This window comes from Etheostoma spectabile, chromosome 10, assembly GCF_008692095.1.
Source record: "Etheostoma spectabile isolate EspeVRDwgs_2016 chromosome 10, UIUC_Espe_1.0, whole genome shotgun sequence".
Lineage (NCBI taxonomy): Eukaryota > Metazoa > Chordata > Actinopteri > Perciformes > Percidae > Etheostoma > Etheostoma spectabile.
Genome location: NC_045742.1, coordinates 20,395,616 through 20,411,784, shown reverse-complemented (window position 1 = coordinate 20,411,784; position 16,169 = coordinate 20,395,616). Strand labels below are relative to the sequence as shown.

The following is a 16,169-nucleotide window of genomic DNA, read 5'->3' as shown; positions in this document are numbered from 1 at the left end:
ATAGCCTTAACATAATCCTTAAAGTGAAGCATAGAGTAGGAATTACCATGATGCCTTAACAATTATTACTCAATAAACAATGTTTGAAAAACTTAAACCTACACTAAAAACTTAAAAATCATTCTTACAAGTTTAAGTTTCAGGGCTTTCAGTCATCTGATGCATAATAGATGTTGTAAGAAAATGCCCTTAAACACAGTGAAACATCAACTACAAAATGGCTTCGGCATAGGATAAGTAATGTTTCAGAATGGTTAATTATATCAATATAATTAAACAGCCGTGTTTGGAGAAATGGTCTAAAATTCCACCTGGCCATATGTGGTCAACATACAAGAAATATTTAATTGTGGCAACTGCTGTGAAAGTTACTTAAACCAAGGGTTCACTTTATTTTACCAGCCTGACTTTGAATTGTTCAAATATTTTAAGTACACGAAAATGTGTTTTTATGTTGTTGTGCAGGCAGATGGAACTTGTCCATTATTGTGAATTTAAAGAATATCAAACCACATTTTAGGACTAAATTATGCAAAAACGCAGAGAAATCTAAGGGGTTCACTTACTTTTTATTGGCACTGTATGCCTTTTTTGTCTAAGCTTGTCACTTTGTATTAATTTGACTCAGGAATATTATTTTCCCTTTTCTTCCTCTTTCATGACACTAAATACACCTTTTTTTATATTGAGGTTCAAAGGCTCTTATAAAATGGTGGAAGATGCGGCTGATGACTCATCTTAACACTTAATGTTAAATTTCATATCTTTGTTATAATAAAGGACTTGCAGAAGACTTGTGAATGTCCCTAGGGTGTAAGGTGTTCGCTGGCTGCTCCGTGCCTCTTTTCTTGATTCCCCGGCCCTGTCACAGCTCGTCTTGTCTCCTCTTCAACACAAGCGTGTGCTCAGCCTTGTGTGTGAAGTTTGAGAAAGCAACGTTGATTGCAAAGTTGATTGCAGTGTTGTGACAGGGGAACTGAGAGGTTACAATACAGCGTAACAAGTCTGGGGGGGAAAGGAAGGCGGGGAAGTCATGGATTCAATGACTGAGTTAGATGTCCTTGTATATTGTTTGTGTGTGTGAACATAGGACGTTATGCACGGAATACAGTTTAAAATGAATAAAATTAAACACTGTGTTGGGTGTTAGAGTGGTAGCATTTGTAGCAATGTCGGGAGCCGGAGACATTTGCAGGCATGCATGTGTGTGCTTCAGGCCTTTTACTCTAAACCCAGGACAAACAAATGGCTGATTGCATTAAGATAATTAACAGCTGTGCTCTGTGATACTGTGTGCTAATTGACATTTATAGCCTCCTCTCTGCTGCTCCACTGAGCTGCAGACACAAACCAAACCAAACAGAGCACAAAACGTGGCTTGAAAGACACATTATGTGCTTACGAACCACTCAAGGTAATAGGTCAGGGGCTACAGAAAAGACACAAGACATGTACTGTGTCCCAACAAAAGGAGCTGTATGTTTTGTGAACACGTGATCGGAGTTGGCACGGCCATCACAACGCAGGTAAAACAAGCTGAGAGGGGTATAACTGTCCTCACAGAAGCTAACATGTCAGCAAAATCACTGAGTATTTTTGTTACACAGTGACAAAGAGGCTTGTCAGGTTCAGACAAAATTGTTTGTTTTTGAGGCGATGGGCTGTTTCATTTTCAAAGCCTACTTGACTCTCGTCTTTCCTCAGGATTCATCACAATGATTGAAATACTATTTCAACTCAAATTTGTTTGATCTGGTTAATTTTCGTGGCACTCAGGGAGAAAATGCATTCATTGGTGGAAGCAAGCACGAAAGTCAGCACACTCTGACTTTATTCTTTTGTCATTATATTTTTGAGGATTTTTACTGTGATGATGAGATAGGACTCCACATCCAATCTGCTTGTGTCGTCATTCAGTTAGGAGGCAAGAAGGCAGGTGCTGAAGACGTCTATGTTTCTTATTTGAGGTGCCTCCTGTTGGCTCATCACAGTCCAGAGCACAACACCACACACACACACACACACACACACACACACACACACACACACACACACACACACACACACACACACACAAACTCCTGGGAAAATATTCTATGTTTTAGCAATTGATCCACTGACATTATGAACAAAACTGCATTCTTGAGTTTTTCTTTGGGATTACAAAGATACATCTGTAACTCTAGAGCCCTTCAGAGTATCTTATTAAGAGTGTGGCCAAGTGCTGCATTACTCCCAACTGTGCCAGCATTTTACTTAAGAGCCATGACCAAGAGGAAGCACAGGAACGGTAGCCAGAAGCTCTGAGGTGACATTTACAATTTTAGGATGAGAGTTGCATGTACTTAATTAAGAAATGGCAAGGGACATCCGCCCCCTCTCGTCTGTTTTCATGCTCCAGAAAGCCTTTACTTCACGTGTGTGTGTGTGTGTGTGTGTATTTGTCTCAGTGTGTGTCTCAGTGTGTGAGAAGCGCACAAACAAAATAACGAATCCCAGACGGGAAGTCTTTAAGTCAAGCAACGCATTCTCATGAACGGGTTTGTATAATATTGTATGAAAAGTTAAGAACACTAAAGAGTATGACATCATTACGAAAAGTAGGAGACCGCCGGCTGGTCACGTGACATTGGCAGTGTATTTTCCGTTTCCTTTCGCTTTCTTTGTGTTGGAATTTTTAATTCAGTCGATTGAAGAAGACTATGGTTAACTGCTCCTCAGATCTCTGCAGGGTAAATTGAGACAGCTAGCCAGACAATCTGTCCAATCTGAGTTTTCTCTCAAACAACTATTTAGCAGCGGCTCTGTGAGGAGCTTAGCACCTCCCATGACGATGCTGATTGGTTTAAAGAAATGCCATTCAACCAGAGCACGTTTTCCTTCCACCCCGAATGCATTGTGGAGTAGCCAGACCCTCCTTCAGCACCTTCCTTCGTGGCCGTCTGTGTTCTTATACAAATTCCAGTGCTTTTCTTTTTGTAGCTTTGCAAAAGTATGGCTCATATGAACAGGCGGATCCAAATCCAAAATATGTTCTACTGCTACAGGTGAAGAGTATTGTGTGCAGATACTTTAGGCCTCAAGCTATTGAGCATGCACAGGATTTTGCACTGAAATGATAAATTGCTTCATTACACATGCACACATGCACACAATCAGAGCCTTGATACAGTCTTAAGATTTTTGTAGCACTTGCAACAAAGTAACATAGTTTTCCTTATTAACTGGTATGCTTTTTAAAATGTTACTAGTGAGCCCAAGTGTGCATCTTCAAATTGCTTGTTGGATCCAACCAACAATCTAAAAACTAAAGATATTTACATTACTCTCTTAGATGCTATTTATTACTATTGCTATGCCTACAAAATGGCAATTGTGTTTAGCTGATCCATTCCATTTACAACACAAAATAGCCTCTGACACTTTTTTTCTAAAATACCTGTGGACTCAGTAGGTTATGATTTACATATCCCTCAGGTCAGTGATCACCATAGCAACCTGTGGAGCAAGGAGCAAAGTAGCATCTCTAAAATGTAGCGGCTGTAAGCTTGAGGGCTGAGGAACAAGGGGAGGTTATGAGTCAGACGTTACAGTATTCGAATCCGCCGAGACCACATCTACATCTAGCTCCTCATCGACGTCATCCTCTTACTCTTGCTGGTCTTTAACAAAGGCTCTCTCTTGCTCTCTCTCTCTCTCTTTCTCTCTCTCTTCTCACTCTCTCTTTCTGTCTCTCTCCCCTCTCTCTCTCTCCTCTCTCTCACACTTCCGCCCCTCCTTTATCTTTTGTAAAAAATGAGCAGTATCAAGATATGTCACCATAGTTACTTACTGACATACAAACACATCATTTTTTGTTTGTTTCTCCACTTCACTCTTTCTCTCTCTGTCTCTCTTGCCGTTTCTGTGTTAATGTGCATGTACATTCATGTGAATGTGTGAACATTTGCGTGGGCATCCCTGATTGCTTCAGAGCTGCTGATTTCAGAGGAGTAAAATAATATTTAGCCACAAATAGCATTAGGCAAGTCTGAGTGCCAAGGGAACTGTGGATAAACTCACCAGTGCAGCGTCATGTTGCCAGAGCGCTGTTGCATTTAGATTTTCACAAAACTCCCTAAGATATTAGAATAAGAGAAAGGTATTATAGAGCAATGCGTATTTGGTTAGCAAAATGACTTTTACATTGGAAAATGTATCCTAAGGGGGGATTACAAAACGTCCAGTCGTGTCCAGTTTTTTTTTATTGAACATTGCTTCCACAAGTTCCGGCTCGGTTTCTTTTGCCCGCGGCAGCTAAAAGATCAGGAGTGCCAACAGTCTTTTAATAACTTTAGGTCTTTGACTTTCCAAAGATGCTGCATGCCAAATTCAGAGATTATTGGATTAACACTAATAGAAAAGTTTGTTGAAACAGAACTGCATTTCATTTTAAAGTGTTGCATTCAGCCTGCACTGAATGCAACACAAAAACAAAGCGAATAAAATCTTGATTATTATTGCACCATAGAGATAATTTATAGCAATTAAACACCACTGTGTTTAGTTCCTCATACAATATATCATCAAATTATATATAATCCCTCCTTTAAGGAGTTAAGTCTGGTCCAATCTTTAATTAAATCAGTGCTTAAGAGGAGCGAGCTGTTTAGAATAGAATATTTTTTTTTACTGTTTCAACTACTGCAACTTTTCAGACTTAATTCAAGTTCCATATCTGACTGTATCTGTGGAGTTTCATGAGTTACATTATTGGTGTCAGCAGATACAACAGACTGTCTGAGACTGTCTGATGTGGATATTGCATCAGAAGTCTGAGGAGCGAAGAAAGTTGAATACAAATCAAAGACTGTGACTGTGATGCAGTTTGCTCAAAGGGTAAGGGGGACTCCAGCACTTTATTCTTGGAGCCATCTAGCTATAAATTGCAGGTGTGTGTGTGTGTGTGTGTGTTTGTGTGTGTGTGTGTGTGTGTGTGTGTGTGTGTGTGTTGTGTTGTGTGTGGTGTGTGTGTGTGTGTGTGTGTGTGTGTGTGTGTGTGTGTGTGAGAGATTGTGTGTGTGTGTGAATTGTGTGTGATTGTGTGTGTTATGCGGCTATCTTTAGAACCGTTAGTCTGATGGATTTGACAAACTTGACAGGCGTCTTGCTTCTGGCACAACTAAGTGCAGTGCCAAGTCTGATGGTGTTTGGATTAGAACTGCAAAATATATAATTAAACATATATCTGTAAAAGAAGCACACATTGGCTTTTGTCGCTCTATTCGCTGGCCCCTCCCCGTCTCACACTGCTCACTGACTGAGCAGACCAGAGACAGAAAGTGACGGAGCTTTGGCAGTTAAAATGTGAAATACACTTCAGACCTACAAAAATGTGCAAAGTAGCACTACTTTGGATTGTCTTTGGCTTTGAATAAACAAAAACGGCAATTCCCAAATTGATATTTCAGAATTCCACACATACAAAGCACAACCACCTATAGTCAACAGGGGGGGTGTTGTGTTACGACTCATTTCCTGCTTCCAACGTTAGCTACATGACGGGATATAACAAACTTATTCTTCACTTTTCTGAAGCGCGAGTGGATAGCTGAACGAAACATCGTGACTGAAGAATGTCTTGTGTAGAATAAGGCTTGCTACAGTAGTTATACTGCATTAACATAATGTTATTAATAGTGGGTTATTATTTATTTGCTAGCATATATATTCCTATGCATTGTGTATGGTACCCTTTACAATGTTGTTTATTTCTTTGCAGAGCCACGCCCATGTTTGTACTGTTGCTTGATTGCAATGAAGCATCCACAGAGAGAAGTTGTCTCTGTCCGTGGTTTAACAGACACACCTGGAGCAAAGTTGGAAACCAGAATTAGCTTTAAATACAGTCCTAATCTAGTCCTTACTAACAAGTTTCAAAAATTTTTACTGGAGTTACCGTTATTATTGTTTGCGTCATTAATACCAAATTCAATCTAATTGGATGGGAATAGACAGTACTCTACGTTGCACTTTACACACCACTACAAGAGGACAAGACATTTGCGCCAAATCATTGCGGCTTGATGTCACTAACGTTAGCACATAGAAATATGGACGGCAACATGATTCAAAATGAAGAAAACGGACATCACAGAGATTCTGCAGACAAGCAGCAAGACATTCCCAATCGGCCTTATCTGAGAGAGATGTTCGAGATATTTGGCATCAAGAATGACTCCTGGCCAATGTGCTGCGTGGCTCTAAAGTATGGGGAACTTCTTAATTAATGTCTGTTTAGTAATTCATATTTTATCCTTTATTTTCAACAGAAGCCAGATTTGAGCACACACACATACATGGAGACACCTTTAAATGTTAAGGGGAAGATTAAAAAAGAGAAACTGGATCTGTGAATTCTCACAGAATCACAATTGGATTCATATCTTGCTACTCAGTCAGAATCTTATTAACCTGGAGTCCAAGTCTCCGCCACAATCATCATAATCATATATGTGATGTTTTAGGCCTATTGGCAGACAGCCATTTAAATGTAGCCAGTGGCATATAAAGAGCCTTTTTTCCACGTCCACTGAAGTTTCTCAGCTTGCACTCTAAAAATGGTTGTCATTAACGGACCGGTAAGGTTTAATCGGGAAACTTGGAGAAAAGGGGGGTTTAAATTTGCCAGCTTAATTCCATAAAATTTGGGGACCCTTTTCCAAGGTTTAATTTCTTTGCCGGGAGAGGCCCATTTAAAAACTTTGCTTTTTACCCCCAAGAAGCACCAGCGGGGAAATTGGTTTTCCCCCCGGGGGGTTTCACCACACCGGGAGAAATTTGGAAAACCGGGTTCTTTTCCGCCCCCTTCCCCCCCAAAATTTCCCCCCCGGCCTTCCTAAAAAGTTTCAAAAATTTTTTTTGGGGTTTTAACCCCCTTTTAGTTTCCCCGGGCCCAACTCCCATCTGGGAGGGGGGTTTGACAGTTTCCCCCTTTTTCCCCGTGACTTTAACCCCCCCCAACTGGAAAACAAGGGAGGGAAAAGGGCCCCATTTGCGGCAAATCCTTTGCGGCCCCTTGGGAAGGGTCACTAACGTTCAGCAATAAGAAATTTGGGCGGCCCCCTTTTTTCCCCAAAATTAAAAAAACCCGGAAAACCGGTTTCTTGAAACCCCCAAGAGCAGACACCCAAACTTGGGTTATGGGGGAAAGGGGAGGGGGATTTTGGGATCGGGGGGGATTTCCTTTTGGTTCCAAATTTGCCTCGTCCCTCAAAAAAAGAGGGGGATTTTGGGGGTAAAAGGCCCCCTGTTTTTGGGGTAAGCCCAATTTTACCCTTTTTTTAAAACCCCGGAACCAAAAGCCCACACCCCTTAACAGGAAACCAACCTTTTTAATTTAAGGGGTGGGTTTTAAAAAAGAAACCCTGGGTGGTGTTCTCCCAGTCCAAGGTTCCCAAATTTTGGGGTCTCAGCATTATAAGGGGGCCAAACCCCGGCCAAAACCTTTTCACCCCTTTTGGGGTGGATGAAGGGCCTCCTTGGAGGGGCCCAGGAATGGATGGGGGGGGGGCATGGAAAAGGGCCTTTTGTCCACCCCCCTGAAATTTTCCCCCAGTGCCCTTAAAAAGGTTGCCCCTTCCCAACCCGGCCCCCTTGATCCTTTGTCCTTTCCAACCCCTGATTTTTTAAACTTTTATTTGGGGGGAAAAAAATGGGGTTTTTTGCTTCTTTACACATAATTTTAAAACCCCAAATACTTACTTTCCCTATCAATGGGGACTTTTTCCAAATCCTCTCAAAAAAAACTTTCCCATCTCCAAAAAACCCCTTTTTAATCACATCCAAAAACGGGCCAAACCGTTAAAAACTTTGGTCGGAGCAAAACCTTAGGGGAAATCACGATTTTTTTTCTGTTTTTTCCTTTTTTTTTAAAATTTTTTTTTAATTTTTTTCCTTGAAAAACCCCCCCCTCTTTTTTTCCCCTTGCACATCCCAAAAAAGGCCCTTTGGGGGTTAATTAAATCCAAAGTCTTTTAACCTCAAAAAGGACCGGGGGCTACCGCGCGGCCGTGATTCCCTGACCCTTTTTCCCATGTTTTTGGGCACATTTAAATCTTGATAGTTGAAATTACATTCTGAATCGCAGCTTCTCTGTCGTAATCTTTAGTGGGGGAAACAGTGTTTTGAAATATGAAGGGGTTTTGGGGCCCTTTCTGTAAAAATTGGGGGGGAAAAAAAAATTTGGGTTTTAAATAAACTCCCAAGCCCCCAATAGCACGGGCCAACCCAATCTCCCGTTCAAACCGGCCCTTTTTTTAAAGGGGGCCCCTGCACTATTAAAAAAAGAAAAAAAACCCCTTAAATTTTGATATTTTTGTGTGAGCCCCAAAATTTCCAAACACTGGACCCAAATGAGGTTTAAATTTACTTGCAGAGATGGAAAATTTTCCCACATCCCCTGTCCTTTTCATCTCTCTTTTTTTGAAAACCCCTTCCCACTAGTTTTAAGCCCTTTGAGTGTTTCTTAAAGGTAAAGAAGTGGTTTAAAGATAAAACACCCAATAATAGCTTCATTGTGGCCTTTCCTCTGTGTTTTAATTAGAGTGCTGTTTCACCCGGGGTACGATCCGCTCATTCCCGACAGTTTGTGACAAAAGGGCGCCATGATGAGTCTGTAGATGATCACCCCTCGGATACCTTTAAACACCCCCCGGTAATGGGCATTTTTTCCCCCACCTGCATTTCAAAGCTTGGAGATCCTGTTTGAATCAAAAAAAAATGATTTCAGAAAAAACTTGGCCTTAACCCTTTTCACTTTAAAAAAAAAACAAACCGGGATTGACAAATTCCCAATTTTTTAAAAGCTTTGCCACTTGTTTTACCACATTTTATCAAAAAAGGTTGGGCCCCCCCAACCTCGGTTTGGGGTTACACCTCAAAAGAAGCTGGCATCTCTCTATCTAAACGGGAAGACAAAACTTTCGAGGGGCCTCAAGCCATTTCCCCTAAAGGGGGCCAATAGGAAAAACTCCACTGTTTTTAAAGTCTGCTTAAGTTTACCACCCCGGAGCACTACGGGGGGGCCCCCCGGGAGAAAAAAAAACTTTTTACCACTGTTTTCCCGGAAACTAGGGGGGGGAAGTAGAGATGGAGTATTGAAGAAAGCTGATTAAAGTGATTTGCAGAAGTTTCACAGAAAAATTTCAGGGATGAAGCGGGGAAAAGGGTCAGGGTTGCCCGGGGAAAGGAATCCCCCAAGGTTGGGGGATCACCCCCGCTGGTTTTGAATTGGTAAATCCCCCACCGGGATATCCCCCGGGCCTTTTGTTTGGGGTTTTTTTCTAAACTGATTTTGGGTTTCTAAAAACTTTGAACGGGTTTCGGTGCCCCCCAAAACCCGGGAAATCATCTTGTCCTAAGCAATTTCGCTTGGGGATAAGAGATCCCCCCAAAAAAAAGTCGGGGGCCCGGACTTTTTATTTGGCATTTGATCAATAAAACCATTAAATTCGGTCACCCCCCAATATCATAAAAACAGAAAAAAAAAGACCCCTTAAAGGGAGGGTTTGGGCTTTTTAAAAGCCCCGAGGGGCTCAAACGGCAGCTTAAATTTTCCAAAAAATCACATCCTGTTTTGGGATGAAAATCTTGACAAAGTGTGCTTTGGTTCAGTGGCTGGATGGGGTCCTGATTAGTGTCTGTTAGCTGCTCATGTAGCTTAGTCATGGTAGCAGGTAAGTCCCACAGTTATCCCAGAATCAGTATCAGTTTATGCATCATTTAGGAAGAAATAAGAAAGGGTAAGAGTCCAATAAATTCCAGCTGAGAACATTTGCATATTAATAGCTGCCTGTGAAGTGTTTCTGAAGATGGAACAGTGGCTTATCTGTGCCTCAGAATTAATCACTTCCTCATCTGTCAGTCTGGTCTATTCTTTTTTACCAGCATGTGTTCACATGCATTTAGAGATCATTAAAGGCCGGGCAACAGATCAAGTTTTGTGGAATGTAAACTACATACGTAGAGATGCAGGAGAAAAACAAACTCCCTTCTCCCTGTGATAGCAACACCTTCCATATGCTTGAGTAGCTGTTTATATTCCCCCTGGCAGATCACAGAGGATTTTTTTTGTTGCTGCGTCTATGTTGTTTATCCCCAGCAAAACAGGTCCTCTGTGGCCTCCTCTCAGCACAGTTTTCTCAAATCTCTGTGAAGTAGTGAACAATGCTACCCTTTCTTCTCCAGCGGCACTGAGATATTTATTAGTTACTTATTTATTACTTTCGTTGTGGAATGCACCAATTTCCAGCTGTAGAAATTTAAATTGTACTTTCTAGCCATGCTAGCAGCATGTTGGCCTGTCCAGTATGTATGTCAGTCTGTCCAGCACTTTGGTCTGGAGTGACAACTTTTGCATTAATTGCTATGATTCCCATAATGCTATTAAGTGCTAATTTGCAGAATAAACTAAGATGATGAACACTGTAGTCATAATACCTGCTAAACATCAGCATGTGAGCATGTTAGCATGCCAATTCAGAAGCACTGCTGTACATATGGAGTGTCTCGGATCTGCATATCCTTTAGACTTTTAGAATCAATACTGTATGGTGACATAACCGTAACTTTGTGGTCTCCCATTTTATAGGGGTATGTTTTCATCCCTTGCCCTTACCACTCGGTTTCGAGGGCCAAGGGCTAGGGGTAACACAATAAGGTAGGGGTACAACAGAGAAATGCCATTCAGCCTTAGTCTTGTTGTGAGGTAATTACAAAAGTTAGCTGCTTGGGTTAGCTCTACATGATATATTGAAGAATGCTTGAAAACTACAGTTGTGTGGAAAGTAAAATAATTCAGCTGCAGAGATTTAATTGAATTTGTACACATTCTGCCACGTTACACTGGGAGTGTGAATGATTTTTTGACAGGTCTTGATGGAAGTCTTACAGTCTTAACATCTCAGCATGCTACCCACTCTCAGCCAAAAGGGAATATGATGGCAGGCATTTTCTTTTCAGTTTTCCCTGATACTAACCCATGTTAATTTGTTGAAAAGCAATGAGATGAAATATGCGGCAGTGATTCAGCGTAGAGGGGGTCCTATGCAGCGTAAGTGGACAATAAGCGGGCCCTGTGTTGATTATAATCCCAAAGTGCTGTAGGGATAAACAACATGTTTTTGATGCTTATGAACATTGCCCTTCATATGCTAATTAAGGAAAGCTTCAAATTGTTGACAAGTATTTCCTTTTTGCAAAATAGTGTTTAGTACACTGTGCTGCATTGATGGAATAAAGAAACAAAGCTTGAAAAAAATATCTCATTTTTTAAATTGAAAAAACTAATAATTGTAGTAGCATATTAATTGCATATACAGTACATTTTGGCACAATTGCGTATGACTGCAGCAAATTTTGATTACTGTATTGACTGCAGTCATTTACTCTGCAGCATTATTAAACTCCGTCACACTCATCCTGTAATGGCACTAGCCATTGGCTGATGTACCTAGCTATAACAGAGAACCCACCGCTCTGCATCAGCTTTCTGCTCACTGGCATGGAATCAATGCAGAATTGCAGATGTGAGCAAAAGCTGCAGAGGACACACACACAACACACACACACACACACACACACACACACACACACACACACACACACACACACACACACACACCACACACACACACACACACACACACATAAACTGCTGCTGCTTATGAGATCACACACTCATGACAACAGAAGCCTCCCACCCAGACAGAGTTCATGACCTCGAACAGGAAATAATTTATGTTTCTTGAGAAAGACTGGAAAGGGTTAGCGCTGGAGGGTAAAGCACTTGGAATAATTATGCATGACTTATTTTAAATGGTCTATTAAAGCTGAATGATCATTCAGCGAGAAAGAGGTTATGCATTTAATCAAAATTCAACAATATAGATTTTGCCTATGGCTCACATTGAATAAGGATTCAGCGTTTTATCCTTGTAAGATTAGGTTTATAGCTTTTATTAGATCAAACTGAAACGGAAGGAGTTTGAAATCTTTCTTTGCTTGATTTATGTTTTGTCTAATATTGCTTTTTTTACCTTTTTGAATGGGGATCAGTTTTTTTTTTACTTTTATAAATGATCTCACAGTGTGATATTAACACAGGGATCCTTCAGTACCATGTATAGCTTTGGCTCATAAAAACGTTGGAGAATATGGAAGGTAGAAGGTGTACTTACGATCTCTGAATGCTGACTGGTGGACGGGAGGTTCCTTTTTTAAAGCGGGTCTCCCACAAACACTCACACAAACACACACAAGTGTCTGGTTGGTGGTATGTGTCCCTGTTGAGAGACACAAAAGCACACAAAAGACTTGAATGTTTTTCACAGTAGATGCTGAATAGCCCACTGATTCTCAGCCCCATTGTTGGTACAATAAAACGACCCTGTATGACAGATGCACAAAGAATGTAAAATATGTAGCATGAATTTACTTTGAATAATAGATGTATTTGTAAACGCAGTTAAACACATATTTCAATGTAAATAATCAATGTAAAAACTGCGTTTACAAATATTAATAATAGTAGTGCGTAGATGAGTGAAAAACACAGATGTTATTTAGCTTAGATATTCATTAGGTCATAAGACTCATTTTAAATCCATCAGCTACAGAAGTGTGCTTATTGCACCACAGAGTTCTGCTGCCAAGGTAGCAATAGTTTGGAATAATTAGTAAAATAGGATTTTAAAATATTAAAAATGTTAGGCACACATCCACATAAGTTAGCTGTTTTGCAAACTGTAGGTTCACAGGCTGTTTGTGCTGCTTCTGTTCATTTGTGGCACCCTAGATAATGTAATATCAGCATTTTATACACCCCCTTGCTCATGCTAATTAATTTGATTGCTAATAACACAAAACCCCCAGTGCTGTTTATAGTTTATTAAAACTGGAGTGCAAATAACTAGACATGAAGTCTGTTTTGCGTAATGAACTTGTAATATATGTGCACTTTGAGCAATAAAAACTGCAGATTTTGCAAGGCTAAGTGCTGGATTTTCTGTGTGGTGCTATATAGTCTGTAACGATGGCTCTCCCTTTATTTTATTTAACAAAGGATTGCTCTAATTAGAAATAAGATGGCAAGCACACTTACGGATAATGGTGCTGACCCATACTTGGATACCTCATATGTGATGTTTATCAGGGTTTTTGCATACTTTAATGAATCAGTCAGCATGTTTTTATACAGCCCCTTAAGGCAACCAGCAGGTATCCATAGTGCTTTACATCAAGGAGCGAGAATAAAACGTAACATACAGTAAAATCAGGAAAGGTTACATTAAAGCAAAACGTTCAAAGTCATTTTTTTCAAACACTCCCCTGGGGTACTACCGGACACAAAAAAACAGAACCTGTTGCTTTCTAAGTTAATAATAATAATTATAAAAATAATGTATACTTTATTAATCCCGCAAGGGGAAATTACAATTTACTCTTTGTTCTTATTACACACATTACACGCAGGCCTGAATTACACACACATGCTCAGTACCTACATGCACTAAACTTATTAATCGAAGGTGCCCGAATGCCGTTCCAGATCGCTCCAGCCCACTTCAGCCCCTGATTGTGCGTATCCTTTACAAATATGTAGAATACATTTCCATTCTCATAAAACATTGCAAAGCCGGTTTTGGTATATTTTGGACCCTGCATTGTTGACATTCATTTTTTACTGCAGTCTTTTTCTCTGCCTTTGTTGGCACATTCCTGCCACCTGTAGACAAGTGGGATAATGTAAAACCATTGGCAGGAATGTATATGTGTATTGTGTCAAACTGCTCTTGTAAGGTACGTGTGACCTCTGCAAAACAGCAGCCCACTCATCAAAACATTGCTCCATAATGCTAATTTAGCCTTCCTTAAAGCTTTGCTCAGTTACTGGAATAAGTCATTGTCTTCATAATGCTATGTTTAACTCCTGAGTTATCATTATTTCACTGGTTCAGGTTCTTGCCAATGCAATTTCAGTTTTGGTGTCCTGTTTTCATGGTCTGTGTGACCCTGTTCATTCATCTTGCTGCATGTCTCTTTGTGTGAGTAGGAGTAAGCTAAAAAATTAGTCTGCAGTGTGTGGGCCTTCTTCCTTTCTCCTTTCAAGTTGTGGCTGCATGGGCAGCAATAGTGTCCTTTCAGGTTGAAACTTCTTATTTATTTATGCCTAAGGTGGTAGCTACGGTCCATAGTGACTCAACACATTATGTACCTGCACTGGGTGGTAATTCCTGCTATGACAGTAATGATGAACATGGTAGAGACAAATTGACGACTGGTATCTGTCCAGATCCAGATATTTTATTTTATATGTAATTTGAAGGTAATGTCTTTTAATTCAAATTGTTGTTTATCCACTCTCAGCACTCTCAGTTTAAGGAATCCATTTCTGTGATGCCTATTATTTTGTGTTTTGTATTTTTTCTTGTTCTCATGTATGTGCTGTTTTTGGCCTACAAGTAAACTTAACATGAGCTGATATAATAATGATTTGGTGCCAGGGCATGAAGTGATTTGTAGTGTATTTGTTACATTGATATAAAATCTTATTATATGATATTGAGCTAACTAATGACACTCCAATCACTAAAACAATGCCGATTTAATATTTAATTACACTTTTCTAATGTCAATGTCAATTTTATTTCTATAGCACATTTAAAAACAACAACAGTTGACCAAAGTGTTGAACAGGGTCGATGTCAAATATATAAATAAAAAATGTAAAGATTACTACAACCAAAGTGAATCACAGGGAAACAAAACAACAACACTTTAAAACATCAGAAACCAGGTTAACAAAGGTTAAAAGCTACTGCAAAAAGGTGCGTTTTAAGCAGCGATTTAAACGTTTTCAGGGTCTGTACGGCTTTAATATGCATTGGGAGGTTTTTCCATAGGATGGGGGCACCAACTGCACAGGATAATACAGAGAGACAGAGTGTTCCAGCTTTAACATTTATTTATAATTGCACAAATGGTTCGTTTCAAAGATAGACTGCCTGCAGCTTTGATCACAGGTGGCAGAATGAGATGGAGACTTGCTGGAACCTGGGGAAATCGTACATAACAGTCTCCCACTGCTTTTTACAACTGACCCAGGAGAATTTTCTACACGTCAGATGTAGAATCCAAGATAAGAATCAGATCTGACATAAAAGTAGGAGGATATTAATTAGCACCAGTGTAGTAGTATGGGTACATGTTTCCTTAACACATAGCAGGGACCGGCTTCTCATACCATTGTACCTTTTTAGACTCACTAACCTACGTTTAAATACATTGGTGACCTTGTCTCATTCACTAATCTACATACAGTATGTACTGATAATCATACTATACTGATGCGAGCAGAGAACGGCAGTGTGAGACAGAGAAAAAAATATCAAAAGTAAAAGTTGTACAAGTATATTTATTACTATGGTATAATACAAGACAGTCATTTCAAAGTAAAGAAGTCGTAAGTCTTAAAAAGTATGTTAGAGGTAAAGTAGGTTAATTTTCTTATTTCTGTATTTGTTTTGCACCATAAATTGACATTGAAACATAGAGCTGGAATGTATGAAACTTGATTGCATAATATGGATATTATGACATATTTTAGGTTTCAGTACCAATGGTATGCCCGTTTATATACATATTTTATTTTAGTTTGTCAATCCTCATCATAATGTCATCGTCATGATTTTTACCTCCTTTACGAGTCATTCCAGTTGCATCAGGAATATAATTAGGTGTTGGCTAGAAAGTCTATTAGATAGTATCTGCCAGAGGCTATAACTTAATAGAAAACATGTTCAATATTACAGGTTGATCTCTGATGCTCAAGCACACAGCTAACACATTTTACTCACAAGCAATTACTAAAAGAATCCCATGTCGAAAACACAATCACATATCCAAACACAAAACACATGTACTAATATATTATAAGAATTAAAAGTGAACAAAACAAGTATACCCCTTAAATGGGCATACATACAGTGTGAAGTTTGGAAGAGTGGTTGTGCTTTATGAAGGTAATTATAAATTGTATGTAAATACAATGTATGTAATATGTAAATATTTTTTGTGTTGGTCATCTGCTTTTCTCAAATTGCCGTGATCTGGACTGAGCTACATATCAC

At 39.7% G+C, this 16,169-nt stretch overlaps 1 protein-coding gene across 1 annotated transcript in view; it reads right to left on the bottom strand.

Moving 5' to 3' along the window:
• Window positions 1-16,169, bottom strand: part of frmpd3 (FERM and PDZ domain containing 3) — a 92,643-nt gene that overhangs the window by 41,439 nt on the left and 35,035 nt on the right. The window contains exon 2 of the mRNA XM_032528662.1: window positions 12,219-12,323. The gene's annotated coding sequence lies outside the window, so the exon portion shown is untranslated. The remainder of the gene's footprint in view (window positions 1-12,218; window positions 12,324-16,169) is intronic.